This window comes from Lemur catta, chromosome 8 (genome assembly GCF_020740605.2).
Source record: "Lemur catta isolate mLemCat1 chromosome 8, mLemCat1.pri, whole genome shotgun sequence".
NCBI classification, from domain to species: domain Eukaryota; kingdom Metazoa; phylum Chordata; class Mammalia; order Primates; family Lemuridae; genus Lemur; species Lemur catta.
This window is the reverse complement of record NC_059135.1, coordinates 22780053-22801722: the sequence shown is the minus strand read 5'-3', so window position 1 is coordinate 22801722 and position 21670 is coordinate 22780053. Positions and strand designations below refer to the sequence as shown.

The 21670-nt window shown below is 35.0% G+C and overlaps 1 protein-coding gene across 4 annotated transcripts in view; it reads right to left on the bottom strand.

The window, feature by feature from the left end:
* The window catches only part of ERBB4 (erb-b2 receptor tyrosine kinase 4), a 1045679-nt gene that overhangs the window by 153165 nt on the left and 870844 nt on the right, over positions 1–21670 (bottom strand). The gene's annotated exons all lie outside the window — the stretch shown is intronic.

Genomic DNA, 21670 nt, shown 5'->3' with positions numbered 1-21670 from the left:
TACTTTATTATGGTTTAATATGTGCTTTTAGATTATAAAAGAATATAAAATAATGTTCATCTCCTATGAAAATAATGGTAAAATTTGCTTTTAAAAGCTATATAATAACACCTACATAGTATTCTTGTCAATAATATTTAACTTGAATCTGATCATAGGGCAATAATCAGCCAAATCTATATTGTAGGACATTTTACAAAGAAACTGGCCTGAACTCATTAAAAATGTTAATATTGGGAGAGACACAAAAGAAGGGTGTGTTATTCAAGATAAAATTCATTATGGAGATAGGGCAATGTTGAGTCTTTGATTGACTCTTGGATTAGGAAAAAAAAAACATACATGAATTTACTGGGACAATTGAGAAAATCTAAATAGGGTCTATATGTTATATAATATTGCATCAATGTTAAATATCTGACAGTGATAACAGTATTGTGGATATGCAAAAGAATGTTCTTTGATCTTAGGAGATCCTGGAATATTTATGGATGAAGTATCCTGTGTCTACAACTTACTTCCAAACGGTTTACTCAGAGAGATAGAGAGAGAGAAAGAAAGAGAGAGAGATATGATATATGTATATGTATCTATCTTTGTTTGCATATGTATATATACACATATACACACACAAATACACAGAGAAGATGATACCAATATATTGCAATTTGTTATCAATTGGTTTATCTACATGAAGGTATAGAGTGTTCATTGTATTATTCTTAAACATTTTCTGTAGCTTTGAAAAATTTCAAAACAAAAATTGAGGACAGAAAGCTCTATTCAGTTTCTATTTAAGATAGCATAGCAGATTGAATACATAAATTGCTTCCCTTTCCTTTCAATTCCATTATGCTGATAATAAATGAACTAATAAAAATGCAGAAACCAACAATCATAGGAGGCAATAGGACAGAAGAACAAATGTAGAAAGTGGCTTATTTGTTAGTGTTAGCTGACTTAACAAACATAAAATTTGAAGCGTAACTTAACAGGAGGGGAAACTGAGAAGTAAACCAATGAGGTACACCACCAAAGGCTCAGTAGTGCTTTCACCACAAGGCTCTCTAAATGTAGAGTGAGGGATTGATTTCAGCAGGATTGTGTCAAAGTACGTTTAGGAAGCACTTAGATTACAGATCTTCTCCCCCTCACCTTTAGGAGAGCATAAATAAAACAAAGTATTGTGGACTGTGGATGTCAGGTACTATGAAAAGAGAAGTACTCTGAGAAAAATAGGCAGATTATGTAAATTGATATATGATGAAAATAGTGACCACCCTTACGTTCCTTCTACCAAGTGGAGCTATGACTTTCAAAATTCTGAAAGTTTTGTTTAATCCTAGAATTTTATACCCAGCAACATTTTAATCAAGTGAAGGCAGGTAACAGACAGGCTGAGACATGACAGATGTTAAAAAAAAATTTACCTTCCATGCTTCCTTTCCTTGTTAAATGTTTTCATAAAAGGGAGAGTATTTAAAAGAGTACATTAAGTTGAGAAAACAAGAAATCAACGTGAGATACAGAAACCCAGAATTTGTAGTGGGGACATTCCAGAATAAAAGCTGTATAACAGACCAAGATAGCAGCCAGCCCCAACTAAAACGGGACATATCGTTTGGGGCAAAGTGACTCAAGAGGATGGAACTGATAGAATACCCAATGAGTTTAAAATCCGTTAAGGGGATATTTATTTTTCTATAGGAGTTGAAGGTCGAATTAGTGATAGATACACAGAAAGCTAAGCTAAAATAAAAAAAGAGGAAATTAATTTGAGGTAAAATACAAAGAGATGCACAAGAAGAGAAAATCCTCATGTTCAATAGATAGCACAGCTGGGAATAGTTACATAATCATAATGGTGTAAACACGAAATATCGATATAAATGGAAATCATATAACTACAAGGTGTCCCAAAAGTCTCCATACAAAGGAAAATTTTTGTAAAATTTTGTAATGAATATTTTGTAAATAAAGGTACATTTGGCTACAATTTCCCACTTTCCCCATGTATGGCAACTTTTGGGACACCCTGTATACTGGAAGATGGAGGGCAGGGGGGTGTACACTTCTAGAAGGTGGCGATGGGAAGGGAATGAAAGGTACATTACCATTGCTGAGAGCAAGAAGTTTGCATATAATACAAAAAACTGAAAAATTAGGAGCTGATAGTATAAGCATATTATTTATATATATGAAGTTAAGTAACAGAAGAAATTTCCAAAAATTTGAAAGTGATTGCTTTGGCAAGTGGAAAATGGGGGCAGAGAAGGGAGAACAGGCCAGTTAGAGGGCTGTCTGTCTTTCATCCTTAGCCTTGTCAGAGTATTTGACTTTTATTATTATTACCTTAATGTTATTTGGGAGGACATAATTCACTTTTAACCTCCACCACTCTTTTATGGCTGTTTAGTTCAGCTAAACCTAAACGTTATTGAAAATGTTGAGGTGTGTCTGATGGAGTATATGAACTTCCAAAATCCAGCCAAAAATTTACTGTGAGGCCTAACATTTTACTTTTTGGGTAAGGAAGAGTAGGGCAGTGTGGGCTTATGTCTGGAGAAAAGAGAGATACAAGGCCGAACAGAAGGAGTAAGCTGGTAAAATGGTGCTACTCTACCTCAAAGGACTTTTTGTTTTTGAGCCTTTATGACAAAAGCTGAAATCATTGTTTTCCAGATGGCTTCCAAGTACAAAAGATGCTTTAATTCCGCTTTCCCTAGTTGCCCCAGAGAACCAGATGAATCACAGAACAGAGAAGAGAACCAGTTTCCACACTCCCTTGCTGAGCCCACCACTACTGTGACACTGTGAGGACTGGCAGCTCAGGGAGCAGTGAGAGGCATCACCCCTAGCAAGGACTTGGGGCACCCTCACGTGGTACCTGTCAGCAGCGGCAGGGGTGGGACCGCTCCAGTGACTCAGAGAGAAAGAAAGCTCAACGTGGGACCAGAACTGGTAAGGAAGAGCACTGTAGATACCACACGGGGACTACAGCAAGAAGGATGATTTCTGGATACATATGAGACACCCAGAAATTTCCCAAGATATTTGTGGAGACTTCTTTGGGGGATGGGAGTTTTGCATAATCAGCAAAGCCAGAAATTTGAGTTATTATTATTCATGTGGATCCACGAGGTGAAAACATTTTTATTTACTGTATTTTTCAGCAGACATTTGAAATAAAGCAGAGCAATGAAGTTATAAGGACAATACAGATAATAAAGTTAGCTAACTTAAATTATCTATTATTTAATCTAGTATTAACTGCTTATATTCACAGTGTAAACCCGAGGGATCCTTCATTGAATTATAATATGCAATATATAAACATACACATAGACTCCAACAAATGAGCAAAACATCTCATCGGATTAAATATCTAATTTAGCTATGTATATATTGGATAGTTAATTAAATATGAAACATTAGATGTCTACTTAAATTAAATTAATACTGACCACATTCTGTCTATTTCTCTTTGGGTGGCTCTCAGTTTTTCATGTGTATAAAAGTCACCCAGGTTTATCAATATGAATGTGGTTTTTCCAGCCCCAGTTCCAGATAATCAGGTCTAAAGGTGGATCTTAGGAATCTGCATTTGTAGCAAGCTTCCTAGGTGAAGGTGCTGTAGGAAATATGAAATTTTAAGAGCCTCTGGCACATCTTGATGTCTCCGTCAAATGTGTGTTTCTATAATCCATTGCAAAAGCAGTAACATGGATCAATTGTCTCATCCTCATTACAATCCTATGGAGCAGTTGAAAGAGGTAGTAATTCTCAGCTGTAAAATGAGGAAACCAAGGATCAACGGGATTACTAGCCCAGGGCATATGACTAGTCAGCAGCAGGATCAGTTTTAAGACTAAGGATTTCTGATTCTTCGTGTAATGTCATTTCTTATGATAGTAAAAATATTGTCATTTTTACTTCAGTTCTATCAGCACTTCACACTGTAGATGTTTATCTTGTTAACAAGAAGCCTTAAACACCTCACCTTATCCATACCTGAATGAATTGGGTCAAATTATACCTTAGTTCCTGAGGAGCAACTAAAATCAAATAACAAATTTGTGCTTACAGGTAAACTACTATCACTTTCAATGTGTTTTCAGAAAAAGCCAAAGAAAATACTTTTCCCTGATCTACTGACAGTAGTATTTGGTATAGGCCAATTCTTAAGGTAAAGAGAATGATGAAATTTAAGGTAGAAGAAAGATTTTGAGGTTATTTCAGCCCTCTTTTTCAGGATGAAATACACAGAAGAATTGGGTTTTTTTTTCCTTCTATAACTCAAGGAGCAATGATAATTCCATTCTAAATGTGCGTTTAAAAAATTTACATTAGAGGAGCGTAACGAAGTCACATGAAATTTCTCTTTTAAAAAATCTATTAGTAAGTCCTGGCAAAAAAGCTGGGTTTGTATTAAGAAAAATTGCTCATCACACTACAAAGAGTATTTGAAACCAAATTGCAGAGGATTTGCATAATAGCTCTCTCTTTTTTTTTTTTTGAGAAAGAAAAGATGAACAAGACACTAATTGTAGGTTGCATTTTTTCATAAAGAAAATAGCAGATGGCTGTTTTGGAGGAAAGGAGAGTAGATAAAGAAAAGGGAATGTGAATTCATTTAGAGTGATGAGTGGGATGGAAAGGGAAAAAAAATCCCAATACTTTAATCATGGAGTGTTGGGTTTCAATAAATTACTCTGTGTTAAAATTAATAATGCCCTCTGTTACCTATCTTTGTGTGGGGCCTATGGAAGCAATTTTGGAATCTTTGCTGCTGTCACTAGAAAATGTTGCCAAAGGCCATTGGAATAAATATAACTTGACAGGTACATTATCTATTTTTCTAGAAATAAAATTATTCTCTGCCTTTATTTTCCCTTTTGCTTTATAATTTTTTCCTGTAAGTGAATTAAAGTATTTTTTTATTCATTGGATAGAAGGGAAGAATGTAACAGGTGCTACAGTGAAAATTCTAAAACAAAAACATTTTTCTTTATTATGAGGTCTGGTTTGAATAAGGACTTTCAAACTGCCAAGGGACGACCAAGGTACAGACGAAAAGTTCTGAAGTATGTGTGTCATTATTCTCTAGCCACATGCTATTTGTATCTCTATTTTGGTCTGAAGGAAAGACATTTCTGTACAATAACAAAAGTGAGCAATACCATTTTTCACATTAAGGTATCATTTTACACAGCCACCAGATATTTATACCTTGTCACTTAAACTTGTTTTCTCGCTGATGTTTGTTAGTGGTTTCCCAAAAAGAAAAAAAAAACAAAAACAACATATGGCCAGTGAAAATTTATGGGCTCCTCTGTTTTTAAAAATGTTAACTTCAGCCAAACTTTTATTGTTTCATTATGGCTATGGACCATTAATACAATACCCTCCAGCTTAAAACCAGGGAAATCTCATCGTATCAGAGATAAGGAAGATAAAAAGAGGGGTAGAGGGAAAGAAAGGATGGACAATTAATGCAGGCATATAAAACTGTGCTTAAGGCAAAGTCAGCAGATTTGTGAATGCCTGAAGCAAATGCTGCCCCTAAAGATAGTGAGGGTGATGGTGATGAAGAAAACAAAGAAGATAATGACAAACACAGTGATGAAAAATGAAATAAAATTACTGGTCCATAATAATGTTTTACTAACCTATTTTGCTACAAATGGTCTCAAGATAATAAAATAAATGAAATCTGTATCTGTTCCTTCATGTCTAGAATAAATAATAATTTACTTGTGCAAATAGGTGAGTAGGAATTGGGCTGAATTAATATGCCGTAAGTTTCAGTTTGTCCACATTGCTCAGGAGGCTTACCTCTCCTTTCCAATCCCTGGCATCATTTTTGTGGACTTTAACAATCAAGGTCAGGACCTTTCTAACTTTTGGAGTCAGCAGTTTTCCATCTTCATTCTACATCACCCACCCATTGGGTGGCTGTAGGTTAGATTTAGTCATTATTTAACACTGCTTCACAATGAAGACCTTTGTGAAGAATTCTACACAATGTAAAATGCTATTTTCTGTTTCTCCCTTCCCTCTCCCACCTCTGATTACACCAAACTTTCCTCCATTCTTTTTATGTTTTCCTATCTCTTTAGTTATATATTTGTTGACTTTATTTATTGAGGACCTGCTATGTGCCTGGCACTATGATTGAGGCTGTGTTTATAACACCATCTCTATCCTCATGGAGCTTTTATTCTACTGGGAGAGGCAACCAATATACAAGAAAACTAAATAAATATAAAACAGATACATAAAGAATTATAAATTTTATTAAGCAATATGATGAAAATAAACAGGATGTTGTGATAGATAACAAAATGGTGGTTGCAGAGATACTTTAGATAAGGGCAATCAGGAAAGGTGTCCTGAGACCAGATTTACGAGGAGTCAGATATACAAATACTTGGAAAGAGCAATCAATGAAAAGCACGACGCCAGAGGCTGGCATGCTTTGGAAGCTCTGAGAAGGCTCATGTGCCTAGAGTTTAGCAAGGGCTATAAAGGCATGAGATGAGATTGAAAATGTGGGTAGAGGCAAGGTCTTATAGGGCCTTGCAGTTGTGTGAAGAGGACCCGAGGACCAGATTCATTCATAATTTTTTTTTTTTTTTTTTGCGACAGGGTCTCACTTTGTTGCCCAGGCAAGCATGAGGGCAGTGGCATGTTCATAGCTCACTTCAGCCTCAAACTCCTGGGTTCAAGCAATCCTCCTGTCTCAGCCTCCTGAGTAGCTGGGACTAAAAGTGCACACCCCCATGCCCAGCTAGGTTTTCTATTTTTTGTAGAGAGAGGGTCTTGCTATGTTGCTCAGGCTGGTCTTGAATTCCTGATCTCAAGCAATCCTCCTGCCTCAGCCTCCCAAAGTGCTAGGATTATAGGCATGAACCACTATGTCTAGTCTCATAAATCTTTTAACACCTGGTTTCTGTTATGCTTCATTTACCACTATCATAGCCTTATCTCCACTGTTAACTATTACAAGAAAGCATTTGCCATCATCATATCATTGTCTGGCCTTGATATTCACATTTCATTTTTCTACTCCTTGGCTGAAGACAGCTTTCTCCATCTGCATTCCTAAAATTCCAAATGTTGTTAGACAAAAGCACAGATTCATGGGTATTTGGCCTAAACCTCCTGATGTGATCCTCCAAAAATAGCCTCTATTTTAGTTTTTGATTTCTTAGCGACTCTTTATTGCACTATGGCCTGTGTCTCTAGGTAGGGAAAAAAAAAAAAAAAACATTCTTAAACTTTCTCAATATTTACTCTGTGAAATGTACTTTTGACGACATTCCATTATGTTTCCCTGAGTCATTTTACCATTAATTATCTCTAGTACAACTGTAGTTTGACTCCTTATTGGCACCTTCACTGTACCTACAAGTATATTTATGTGTCCCATATCCCAAAAATGAAAGTGCCTTCAATTTTGCCCTATCTCAATATTTGGAATATCTGCTATTCCCACTTCGGCTATTTCTTTATTTTATACTCCTCTGTTCCTTTGGGATCTGGCTTCTCTGCCATTTTCCTACATTCCTACTCTTTGAATTACTCTTGAAAATATCACCAAATCCCTTCTTTTCACCAAAGTCAAGATATTTGTTCTTTCATTATTAAATTTCCCTGACCTTCTGCATTGTTTGACCTCATTGACCACCCCCTCCGTGGCTGATGTTAGTATTCTATTTTGTCTTGATTTTTCACTCTCTGAGTACTCTTCTTATAATCACTGGCACCTGCTTTTCCCTCTCATTCCTTAAATGTGGAAATGTTACCATGGCTTTATCTCTAACATTCTTTGCTTTAGTCTGTAATCTCTTGCATCTGTATATATTAATTTTTGTTCGCCAACCTTCCAGAGATGAAAATATTTTATAACTTTAAGAAATATTACACAGTTGTCAAAACCATATGGAATCAATTGCAAAATTTTTGTGGTTTGTCATGATTTCACTTAGTTTGGAGCAAAGTAAATAGAGCAACATTTTTTTTCCCTCAAGATAAAAAGCAAAATCTATTATCATCATATCCAAAATGTCTGTGCCCTTCCAAATATGAGAATTATGCTGTTCCTATATTCCAAATCTTCTCCTTCACTCCAATAATCCATTGCTGAGCATGAACTAATAGACTTTCAAATATCTATAAATATATATATAAACCACATTATAACACCTGGCCTATTTTATTACAACTACCTGTTAAATGTCTGGAATCTCTATTGATTTCTCTGAAAGCATTAATATTAGTTAATCATATTAATTTGTTTATCACCAAATCCTTATACAATATATAGCTCATAAGAAAGATGCAATATAATTTTATTAATAAATGAATAAAATATTATATTCTTCCTTCCCCACCTACTCCATCCTAGGAATCAACCCATATATCAAATGCCTTCTGGTCATCTTGACATAGATACTATGGGATCTCAAATATAAGACACAGAGGAAATAATTTTCCCATATAAGCTTGCCTGCTATATTTCAGAAATATTTGCTAATTCAGTTTTAAAATCTTGAATTCATATTTGACATTTGCATTTCTATTTTTTTTCCATTCCACTCTATATGTAATAATTTGCCAAGTCCTATTAATTCCTTATCCCATTTCTGTGTGTTTTCCTTCTGACTCCTATTTAAGCTCAGGCTCACATCACACTTGTAGAAAGGCTCCTGATTTTTTTTTTTTTCTAACTGTTAATCTATTTCTGCTACAAACATACAAAATATCCTAGGCATTTCTTGAATGGCTACATAGAGAGTCTTAACATTGCATATACTCAACAAACATTTGTTGAATTAAATTTGATATAATGAAAATTTCAGGAATTTTAGAATAAAGAAGTTTAGATTATACTCCCAGCTATGACACTAATGATCTGTGAGACTGGCCTGTTAATTTTTCTTTGTTTCTTTAGCTCCATTCTCCACCATGCTGTATCCTGCCATGTGCCCAGTGAGACTGACCCAAGTGGATGATGACAATAGGCTATTTTGTCCCCTGGCTTTAATTTGGGTTCAGCCAATGAAAAGCAACAGCAGAATGGAGAAGAGAATGAGGTTGGTATTTATCTCCCACCCCTTACTTTCCTGCAACACTTTACCAATGCCAACAGTTGCTTTTAGATCAAGGTAACCTTCCCCTAGCTTCTGGAAGGCTAGCAGTACTGTTACTCATCTTGAGGATACTTCAACAAACCTTATTGGTATCACTTACCCCTGCCCATACCTTTATCAAAACCCCTTTACTCCAATTTAGGATGTCATGTGTTTTCTGCTGGGATTCTTCTAATGCTGTCATCTTGGAGGACAAGGCACTTAAAACACTTATTTGTAAAATGACAGATGAAGTCACTGATCGCAAATATATGGCATGCATGCTACCAATTCTCCCCTCCTCCTGCCTGTTGCAGATACTGCTAATCAATTATTATGTAGTAAGCTGACAATGCCCCCCAAAATACACTCACATCTTAATCCCAGGCAAATATCACCTTATTCAGAAAAAAAGTCTGGGTTGGTATGATTAAATTAGAGATTTTGAGGTTAGGAGATCATCCTTGATTATTTAGGTAGGCCCTAAAGGCCATCACAAGTATCCTTATAAGTGAGAGGCAGAAGGAGATTAGACACAGACAGAAAAAATAGAAAAAAATGTGAAGAAGGAGGCAGAGATTAGAGTGATGCACTCACAAGCCACAGGGCATTTTCAGGCACCGGAAGCTGGAGGAGGCAAGGAATGTATTTTCTCTAGAGCTTGTAGAGGGAGTGCAGCCCTACCAACACCTTGATTTCAGATGTCTAGCTTCTAGAACTGTGACAGAATATATTTCTGGCTTTTTAAGTCACCAAATTTCTGGTGATTTTTTTCCAGAAGTCACAGGAAACTAATACAATTATTATATTCTTTCATGCATGTACTGGATGAGGATTCATAATTGTTCTCAACTCAGTGCTTTAGGCGACAAGAACCAATTTGTTGAAAGGTAAAGGTGAGCTTAAACACTGCAGCCTTGATTTCGTACATGTTTTTAAAATTAATGTTGCTACCAACCCTTGTTTTGTTTGGATATACCCCATTAATCTATTCTAAATGAGCAGATACTTTTAATTCATCTAGAAATTAACATATATATGTAATAGCTAAATGATATAGTACAGGCAAAAAGCTTATCACACTGCCTAGCAGACACTTAGAAATGTTAGCTGCTATTATTTTTATTAAACCAATTATATCTAAAGGGAAGGAAATCATTAAGCAGCAAAGGCATGGCTGAGAATCTGGAAAATGGCTGCAGCTGCAGGGTGAACGGTCACTTTGATCCTTTAGTCTAGTGGGGGCATGAAGAATGTAAGGAAGGAAAACTGATAAAAAAAAAATTTTTCTGTCAGTACTTTACCAGCTATTCTTTTCCTATTTAGAGCTAGAAATATATCTTCTCATGTTCAACATAAAGTAATCATGAAGGGTTAGGAAATGGCCAAAAGTACATTTTAAAGCTGTTAGAGAACTTCAAGGACTGCATAGTTTTGTCCTTTAACAAAGAGTAACCACAGTATTAATAATAACAGTCAATAGCAATAGGGATTGCAGCAGACAATGGAGATCAACAGATACTAGAGAATTCTTGTAGTGTGGGCAGAGAAACTTCATAGCCTGCTTGTTAATCTTAGCAATGTCACAGAGAGCGAAACACTAAGGTGTCTGCAGATAACATTTCAGGACTAATGCAGAAGAACAATCTAGCAAGTCCCAACACGGAGCTTCTTATGAAAGAGACACTGCAAAAGACTATAAGGAAGAAAAACACAAACATACTAGAACTAAAATAAATCACTTCAGGATATAGATTCACTACTAAGGAGGAAAGAATAATTATTAACATTTGAATAGTGTCTATTGCTTTCATTTTTTTTCTCTGTGAAAATGAATTTCTAGGATTATTTAACCTGTTGGAGAAGCCCTGTATTTAGTTCACCTATAGCTGTCTAGTTCTTTGTTAACACATTTGTGGGCCCTGTAAAGTCACATATTAAAGATTTCCATCAGATCATAATAACAACTGCAATAACTGCTACTTTTTGTTGAATCGCGCCATGCACAATGCTACTGATTTTACCATGAACTCACTGAGTTCTCAAGACAATCTTGTCCAACAGATTATTATGTCAATTGACTGAGAAAGAGACGTATTTTAAAAGGATAAGCAATTTGCCAAGACCCTAAAGTGCATAAGGAAGCCAAGCTAGAACTGGAATCTGGTTCTCAGCTCATTCACAGCCAAGTCTCTTTCCACCATGTTGTCTCTTCAGGACCTATTACTGTCAGCTGGGTAACCAGGTAGACTCAGAGGATTTTGTGGTCATTATTATAGTGTCCTAATAGGAATGCTCATTGGTAAGATTAACTAGTTAATGGAATCTTTATAGAGTTTTATTCTAACAGGTACCAACCTTTTTGAAAAAAACAAATCCACTGAGCACAATTTATCCTCAACTACTTAAAACCAATCCTCCAATAATAAAATGCTAAATAGCCTTTGCAGGAGGGACTAAGACTACTCATGTCTTTATTCCTATTTGTGCACAGGAGAACTTGAATCTCGGAGTGCTCAATCAATATATTTTAAAATTAAATTTAACTTAAAATCGGTCAGAATTTAGTAATTTGGTTAGTAGCCTTTATTTAATCACTTAGAACTTTATTATTTACAATTTTGTATAATTTTAGAAATTAATATGCATTTGTTTTCCTAGACACTGCATCTTCTTTAAAGAAAGACATTGACTCTGCTTTTGATCAGCAAGAATAATCTCAGTTAATTCATGACATTTATATTAAAGGAATGTTCAAAAAAACTAAATAAAATTAGGGAAATCCTCCCCTTTATACTTAATAAAGCATTAATATATAAAATATACCACTGGCAAAGGAATGGCAGGATTGTATTATTATGACTCATCCAAGATAAAATAGAGAGTGACTTTAATTAAGTCTTCTATTTTTCTCTTACTCATTTAAGGCTCATATAGGATAATTTCTGTATAGAAATCATTTGTCCTATCATTCACTTATTTTTATCTCCTCTACTTTTATAATGAACTTAATTATTACCATCAGATATATTAAATTTGAAACCCATGATTCATATGAAGTTCTTATATCAATATTAAATATTCATGTTAGTGTTATTTTAATACTCTACACCAATTCCGATGTCAAGGGCATCCAGCTGGAAGTAATCACAATGAGTACAAACCTGCATTAATGTTATTTATCCTTTTATGTTTTTAATCTAGTAGTAGTAAATAATATTACCACCTGCTCAGGCAAAAAGAGTTATAATAAACCCTGAAAGAAAATATATGATTGTCCCCAAAGACCCCTGTTGTTAATGTCTTTATTTCAGGAGGATGAGTCAAAAGGACATGTGGCTTTGTGTCCAGACACATGTTGTGTGTGGGTGGGAAAGTGGCAGTGGAAAAACGAGTACCTCATAAAGACTCTCTGTAAGACAGCATCCAGTTCTGATCTGGAATTTGAAAATAACCACTGAAATGAATAGCATCTTAGCTTTTTGTAATGCCTGCCCTAGGAAGGGCCAATTCATGCAGATTATATTCATCATCAACAACTTCAAACAGTAGTTCAGGGCACGATCAGTTATTTTGTTATATGTTACCTTATTAATAACTGTACTGAGTTTGGAAGTGTTTGTAGGGAATAGCTAGCAATTCTTTCATTCGTTAATTCAATAACTCATTCCCAGTACTGATTGAGGGCTACACTATACACTCTACAGGGTACAAAAATTAAAAAGACATATATTAAGGCACAGTGACTCATGCCTATAATCCCAGCACTTTGGAAGGCTGAGGTGGGAGGATCGCTTGAGGCCAGGAGTTTAAAACTAGCTTGGGCAACATAGCAAGAGCTCTGTTTCTAAAAAAAAAAAAAGAGATAATCATGGTCATGCACACCTGTAATCCTAGCTGCTCAGGAGTCAGAGGCAGAATGATTCCTTGAGCCCAGGAGCTCAAGGTTACAGTGAGCTATGATCATGCCACTGCACTCCAGTCTAGGCGACAGAGTGAGACCCTATCTCTAAAATAAAATGACACATATTCTACTCTGAAGTAGAAAAAAATCCTAGTATAAGTCCTTAAAATTTAGTAAAAAACTCATGAACCTTAATAATTATAGTTATGAATTTATAATGTAAATTTCCCATAACTCATTGAGGAAAGAAATTACCTTCTAACTGAAAAAAATCAAATGCAGGAAAACAAAGAAAAGCTTTGTTGAGAAGTAAAAATCTGCTTTTGGATATTTATACTGGGAACAACATTAAAAGCAAAGAGAATACATGGCATTGGTAGGGTGGTATGATAAGGAGAAAGGGGTATGGATGCTGATTCACATATATTCTTTCCAGAGTCTTCCCCGTGTTTTACTGGTTATTCACACTGTCAAAACCTCAGGTGGTTCAGCAATATAATGGGATCAATAATGTCCATCCTGTGAAAACAACAATTTGATATATGTGAAAGGGTCTAGCACAAAGCTGGTTTATAACAGCTGTCCAATATAGTTTCCTTTGCTTCTAAAATTAAGGAAGTGGGCAAGTGTGGCATGCATGGGGAATACAAAAGAGATCAACTTCCAAGACAAAACACAGTGAGGAATAAGACTGAAAAGGCAGGTTGGTACCAGGACTTTGAGGCCTTTGAATGATAGGCTGACCTTTGGATTTTATTCTAAGCAAAATAAGAACGAATTGAATATTCTTGACCAAGAAACTAATGGAATCTGGTAGCACTGGCTCCTGGGTAAATCACAGGGAAAGGATCTGGAAGCCAAGATATTTGTTGGGAATCTGCCGTCCACAAGTGAGATGATGATATATAGTGCAGACGCTAAATCCTGAGGAATCTGAAATGAATGCTTAGCTTGCGAAAGGCGGACATATTTTTAAAACCTCTTGAAATTGTACCTTCTTATATTTGAGCAGTGGTTTCCTACTTCTAGTCTTTTTTTTTTACCCTCCCTTAAAGACCAGAGAATCTGGAGTAATTTGGCTTGTCAGTGATGAAAACCTGATCTATAAGTCAGGATAAAAACTTTTCCTATTCTTTCCAGAGTCACCCTCTTTCAATCCTCCCTGTCTACAGTGGGAAATGATTTGCCTCCAGTATGAGCAGAATTTTTCTTTTCAGCATCTCTTTCCTCCCATCATTCAACAATATTTTCCTTATAATCCATTTCATTCCTGTGGCCGAATTTTTCTCCCCCACCAAATTGCCTGTTAGTGCTGGTCAGTCTGGCCAATTGCTTTGTTTGCACATACCCTCTGCATACTGCAGTCATGACAATTACTCTTTGACCATTCTACTACACAATTTTGAAAAGAAGTTACAGAATTCAATGGTCAATGTAATTTCTAATAATGTCTCAGTTTTTTACAGACATATACTGTGACAGCTTTCCAAGGTAAGGGCAATGACTTTCATCAGTGGTCTCCAGTAATTGTTTTGTTGTTCTGTCCCCACACATAGGGATGTAAACTCCAAGGGGATTCTACTAATCTTTTCTGTTGGTCCTTTATATTAGTATTGTAGATTCCAGAATTTCTGGAATCGCTGTGTGAATTTTTAGCTAATTTTAGCTAAGATCTCATGACCATGATCTAAGTTTTTCCTTTAAGAACTAGGTTGAACTGAAATGGACACACTACTAGAAGATTAACTATAAGATTATTTTGAGAGGTGAAAAATAAAAATTTTTAATCATTAGAAAATGTTCGGTGGCACTTCAACTCTCAAGAATTATTTGCTCATTTTGTTTCATCAAAGGAACCAGAAAATAATTTATAACATACTAACATGGCTTATTTAGATTAAAAGTAAAATAATTCATATTTTCAGAGGAATTATTCAAATCTTCAAATGGTATGCAAAACCCACTCATAAAAATAAATTTTTCACTTTTTATGTATTTAATTGAAATTTATACACATTAAAATTCACAGATGTGTTAAAACATGTGCTAGAACATCATAACTTAAAATTTATTTCAATTTTTAAAAGCATAGCATAAAGAAAGCAAGTATTTAAAAGTTCTTTTCAACAAGTTTCAGTGATTTTTTTAGCACAAACCATGCAATTAAATGTTAAGTGTGATTAAAAAAGCAATGCACTCGAGAATATTTGCAATTTCAGTACGGAATTATAGTGCTTTTTAACATTAAGGCATTTTTGCATGTTTAATATATTTTCTTTTGAAAATATGATGGAAATATGTAAATAATTCATTTAGTAGTTATTGGATGACTTAAATAGCTTTGAAAATAAATACCTCTAGATATTCTGGTTATAAGCTATAACCTAAAAGTTTCTAATGGGACAGTGTGCCATTCAGAGAAAACATCAAATCGTGGAATTCATTTGATCAATAAACACAAATATTTACTGAGCACTTAATATGTATCTAGCTATATGTACCTAGCCACTTAATATGTATCTTATTATACAAATAAGAATAAACCGCCTATCACATGACACTCAAAAACATTTTAATTTCATAAATTTTCATGCTTTCAATGTCAACACATTTAAAAATACATTGTTATTTAGTGTTTACTGTACTGCAAGTATTTTCAATTAGTACCACTGGGTGATAGATAGAAAGGTGGAGAGAAATACATTTTGATTAACTTTTAAAAATTTTAGAACAAGCTATGATAAATATATACTAGAGCCAAACACATCAGTAAAATCATATTTACTGATCTATATTCCAAGATTTTTGGAAGTGTACAATAAATTACTTTCCCTAGCTAAATACTTTGCTGTATTTTTAAGAGTTATATTTTCTAAAAAAATTCAAAATAAACAGTGCCAACAATGTATCCATCATAAAAATTTAGGGTATAGCAATTATTTTAACAAATGAATATCTGTAGGATTGTATTCTATCTCCTTCAAATTTAAAAAAAATGCAAAGGGAATAAATTTAGCAAAATATTTTCTGTAGATATGGCATGTTAATATAAACAATGTAACTGATGAACAGAGAGCTTATAAAGGGGTCACAGAAATTATTTTTTGTCAATTATACTAATACTGTTTTTACATGTTACTGTATTCTTAAATGTTGACTAGAAATAAAATATTTTTTTGACTTTGCTCCCTAGGTTTCCTTTAATAGTAGAATTCAAACAATTTAAAAGGCAATTTGAACTTCTATTTTTCATTTGGCTATGCATTTCCCTGTGAAGAATTAAAAAATATGTATTATAACAAGACAGATAGTATCCTAGATACTCTCCTTTCCCCATTAATTTTCAAGTAATTGCAAGAGCAAAAGCCATGTCCATTGTGCATGTCCGAACTGCCTCAAGAAAGATCCAATTACAAACTGATATGTTCTCAACATACGTAGTTTGCATACTTAATTCAGATGCACTTCCAAAATGAAATATCTCTTTGGTTTTGTTAATTTAAAAAATGAGTTTCAGATGAAACAGAATTTTCAAATATATTAGGATTATTTTGTGGCATTTGGGGTTTTTTGTTGTTTATATTTCATAGGTACATATGTAAATTGCATGGATATGCAATTCATTGGGTAAATAACCACCTTTACATATGAAGATAAATGTGTTCATAGAACACATGAAAGTGGAATACCAATATGTTTAACAAAACAGCATATTCAGTAAATCTGAGAACTCTTATATAACATTTTTCATTCCAAATTTGTAAGTCTCTGAAAAGTATAATGGAACAACTTTATTTTGACTTAAAATTAATTTCCTTCCCTCCCTCCCTCCCTCCCTTCCTCCCTTCCTTCCTTCCTTCCTTCCTTTTTAGATAGGGTCTTGCTCTGTAGCCCAGGCTAGAGTGCAGTGGTATCATCATAGTTTGTAGCAACCTCAAACTCCTGGGCTCCAGCAATCCTCCTGCCTCAGCTTTCCAAGTGGCTGAAATTACATGCACATGCCACCATGCCTGGCTAATGTTTCTATTTTTTGTAGAGGCAGAGTCTGGGTCTCGAACTCCTGGCCTCAAGCAACCCTCCCACCTCCACCTCCCAAAATGCTAGGAATACAGGTGGGAGCCACCATGCCCAGCCAAAATTTCTTTCTTGACTCCTGGAAAAAGTGTGATATATTTTGATTTAGTACATAGACCAAAATATATTTTGAGCACTAGAATAATTTTCTGTATTGCTGAATTTTAAGCCTTTGTCCAGGACTTTGGCATATAAAGATTAAAATTGCATATTATATCTGAATAACAAACATGAAAACATACTTCATGTTTAAGTACTCATACAGAAAAAGTGGAAAATGTATCCTGATTCAAATATATATGTATATTAAATATTTAAATATATAAAAATGTGTATATATGTATATTACATACATAAATTATCTACCATGAAATCCACTTATTTAATTTCCTTCCTCCTAATTTAATAACTATACAGATCAATTAATAATTTTCTTCCTAAAAATTTTCACCATACTTTATCTGTGGTCCTATTTGTGTTCACCATTATAATCCACAATAATATAATGTATCACTAAAAAATAATAATGATTAGGTAGTAAGCCAAGTCTATAAACTTACCTATAAAACAAGGAAAAATAATAAAAGCACTCCTTCACGTGTAGAAAGACATTCAATTTTATGAAAATGTATTATTTAAGGCCATATATAATGAGCTTTTATAATTAGATAAAATGAATTGATTACCAAATTCAATCAACATTAATTTATTCATCAATAATAGCATAAATAAGGAGAGATTGACTCTGAGGATTCATAATTTTTAAAAATCAGAATAAATATTAGAGATATTTAAATATTAAATCATTTTAATGACTTCGGTATAATTTTTAAAATTTTCAATAGTGTACAATTATTCATAGCCTCAATATATACACTTACTATAATAATGTAAATAAATAAGTTGAGAAATAAAGCATTTGAATAAATAAGGTTCTAAGAAAATATTTTGTTTTAATATATAGTACATTAGTAATTAAGCAAAGCTTAAGTATCTACCATTCAGGTAGAAACTCTCTATTCTCAAATGCCTAATAATGTTAATATTATTATGGAAAAACCACTCTGAAATAAAGAGGAGACAATTAAAGCCAACTCTTGGCCTCTGTATCATGAAAAGTGATCTTTGATGAAAATAATAAAAGTTATAGATATTCAGTTTAGTGGGACTGTGATTACCATTTAACTTAAAATACTTAAATTTCAGTAGCCTATTTTTGTCATTATTCTCCAAAGTTCAAAAAATTTACATCAAAACATTTCCTGCCTTGCATCCATTACCTCTTCACCCTACTGACTGTGATGAAATAGAATTTTATGAATGAAATTGTCAAAATTTCTAACCAATACACAAAATTCAAATCCATAAAAGAAGAAATTGATAAATTTGTTTAAAAATATTTATGCACATTGTAGAACACCATAAAGACATCAAAAGCCAAATGACAAACAGAAGAAAAGTGTCAGCAATTCTTATAAGAGTTAATGTCTCTAACATACAAAGGGTTCACAAATTTAAAAAGCAAAAAATGTGTTATGTCCTCAGAAACCCATTGTAAAATTGAAAATTGTTAAATTGAACCATTATAAGTTGGGGACTGTCTGTAGGTCACTGCAGATATAATTAATTATGATGAACTTCTATTGGAGTAGGGTGGTCTTCTAATCCAATATGCCTGCTGTCCTTATAAGAAGATGGCACTCAAAACACAGAGACACAGGGAGATTGGCACATGGAGATGGAAGATTAGAGTGATGAACCTACAAGCCAAGGTGCTACCAGAAGCTGGAAAAAGCAAAGAAGGATCCTCCTCTAGATGCTCAGAGGGAGCATGGGCTTGCCAACACCATGATTTTGGAATTCTAGCATCCAGAACTGTGAGAGAATAAATTTTTATTGCTTTAAGCCAAAAAAAAAAAAGTACACTGGAATATCATTTGACCATGTGTCACTTTCAAATTGGAAAAAACAGCCAAAGATTTAAGAAGGACTAAACTCTATTGCATAGACCACAGGGAAATGAGTGCTAGCATACATTGCTCGTGGAAATATAAAATGGAACAACCTCTATCAATGGTAATCTGGTATTACCTATAAAAATTACAGATGTACTTATGTATTTACCCCTTGACCTGGGGAATTCTACTCCTGGAAATTCATTCCATAGTTGTACCTTCATACATGTAAAATTGTAGCATTTTCATTGCAGCAGTGTTTGTAGCACCAAAAGCTTGGAAACCACCCAAAGGACCAGCAAAAAGGTAAACTTCTGTACAGCCACAGAATGTAATGATCTACATTTGAAGAATGTGAAACTTCTCTATGTATTGACATAGAAAGGTCTCTGGACTATATTAAGTAATAAAATGTAAGGTTTATAATTATGTTTTTAATGTGTTTCTTTTTGTGTTTTAAGAAGGGAAAATAATACACATTCACATTTACTTGTATTTTTATAAAGAAATTGGAAAAAGATCACATTTAGGAGCAAGGAAGCACTTTTGCAAAAAACATAAATCAGGAGAGCGATCACAGTACCTGGTTTTAACATTATGTCAAAGAAAGAGACACTGAAGAGGACAGAAAAGACAATCTTACATTGCCTATGCTACCTCTCCCCCATCCCCTGCTGCACCACACCAGCATGCAGAGCGGAGAGAGAATCTGTGTGACTGGAGGAGGGAGAGTGAAGTGATTGTGGGACCTTGCACTGGAATTCAGGACCACCCTGTCCCAGGGAAACACATCACAGAGCAGAATTCTGCTGGTACCCATGGAGGGGGAGCATTTAAACCAGCCCAGCCAGAGGAAAATCCTCTGCTCCAGGTGTAGAAAACTGAGTTCCAGTTAGTCCCACCACCAGGTGACAAAACCCAACCTAGAGCCTGGAATCAATTTATAAGGTGGTCAGGCCACAAAGGCTGCAGTCCTTGGGCAATTCCTGCAGCTGTGCAGGCTTGGAGCCAGTGGAACTGGGTTGCATTTAACCAAGTAAGAAACAAGTGGTGGTAGGTAAGCTGGTGTCTGTATCACCACTCCCCCAAATCCAGGCAGTGCAGCTCAGGGAGAGTCTTCTTCCACTTGAGGAAAGCAAAAGAAGTGTTTAGAGGACTTTGTTTTGCAATTTGGGTACCAGATAAGCCACAGTAAAATAAAGTACCAAGCAGACTCCTGAAGCCCCTGATTTCAGGCCTTTGTTCCTGGATGGCATTTCTAGACCCACCCTAGGCCATAAGGAAACATGCTGCCCTGAAGGAAAGGACTCAGTCCTGGCAGGGTTCACTATTTGCTGACTACAGAGCCCTTGGGCCCTGAGTAAACCTCAGTGGTAGCCAGGCAGCAGTCACCACAGGCTTTGGGTAAGACTGGGCTGGATTCAGGTGTGACCTGGCACAGTCCTGGCTGAAGTGGCCATGAGGGAGTACCCACATTACTCCTCCCCCAACTCCAGCAGCCCAGCACAGAGAGGGACGGAAGAGAGTGAGAGACTTGCAAGAGCCACAGCATTACTGAGCTTAGGGCCTCCCCAGTGCTGATGTGGCTGCAGTGACCAAAGACTTAGATCACAACACTCAATTCCCTTTGAATTCCTGGAAAGCCTTTCCAAGAAGGATGGGTTCAAATAAGCCCAGACTATGAAGATTAGAATAAATATCTAACCCTTCAATGCCCAGACATGGACAAACATCCAAAGCATCAAGAACATCCAGAATAACATAATGTCACCAAACAAGCTAAATAAGGCACCGGTGACCAATCCTGAGTGATGAAGATATATGATCTTTCAGACAAATCATTCAAAATAGCTCAAGAAACTCAATGAACTTCAAGACAACACAGAGAAGAAATTCAGAAGCCTATTAGAGAAATTTAACAAAGAGACTGAAATAATAGTAATAATAAAATAAGTAGAAATTCTGGAGTTGAAATATTCAACTCAAACTGAGAAATGTGTCAGAATCTCTTAGCATCAGAAATGATCAAGCAGAAGACAGAATGAGTGAGTCTGAAGACAGGCTATTTGAAAATACACAGTCAGAAGGAAAAAAATGAATAAAAAGAATTAAAAAAATGAAGCATGCCCACAAGATCAAGGAAATAGCCTCAAAAAGGCAAACATAGAGTTAATGGCCTTAAAAAGGAGGTAGAGAGACAGCTTGGGGTAGAAAGAAATAATAACAGAGAATTTTCTAAACCTACAGAAAAATATCAAACCTACAAAAGGATTTCATAGAACACCAAGCAGATTTAATCCAAATAAGACTACCTCAAGGCATTCAATAATCAAGCTCCCAAAAGTCATGGATAAAGAAAAGGTCCTAAGGGAAGCAAGAAAAAGGAAAAATAACATATAAAGAAGTTCCAATATGTCTGGCAGCGGACTTCTCAGTGGAAATCTTACTGGCCAGGAGAGAGAGGCATGACGTATTCAAAGTGCTGGGGATGGTGGGAAAACCAAAAACAACAAATCCTTAACCCTGGAATATTATATCCTACAAAAATATTCCTTAAACATTCAGGAGAAATAAAGACTTTCACAGACAAACAAAAGTCGAGG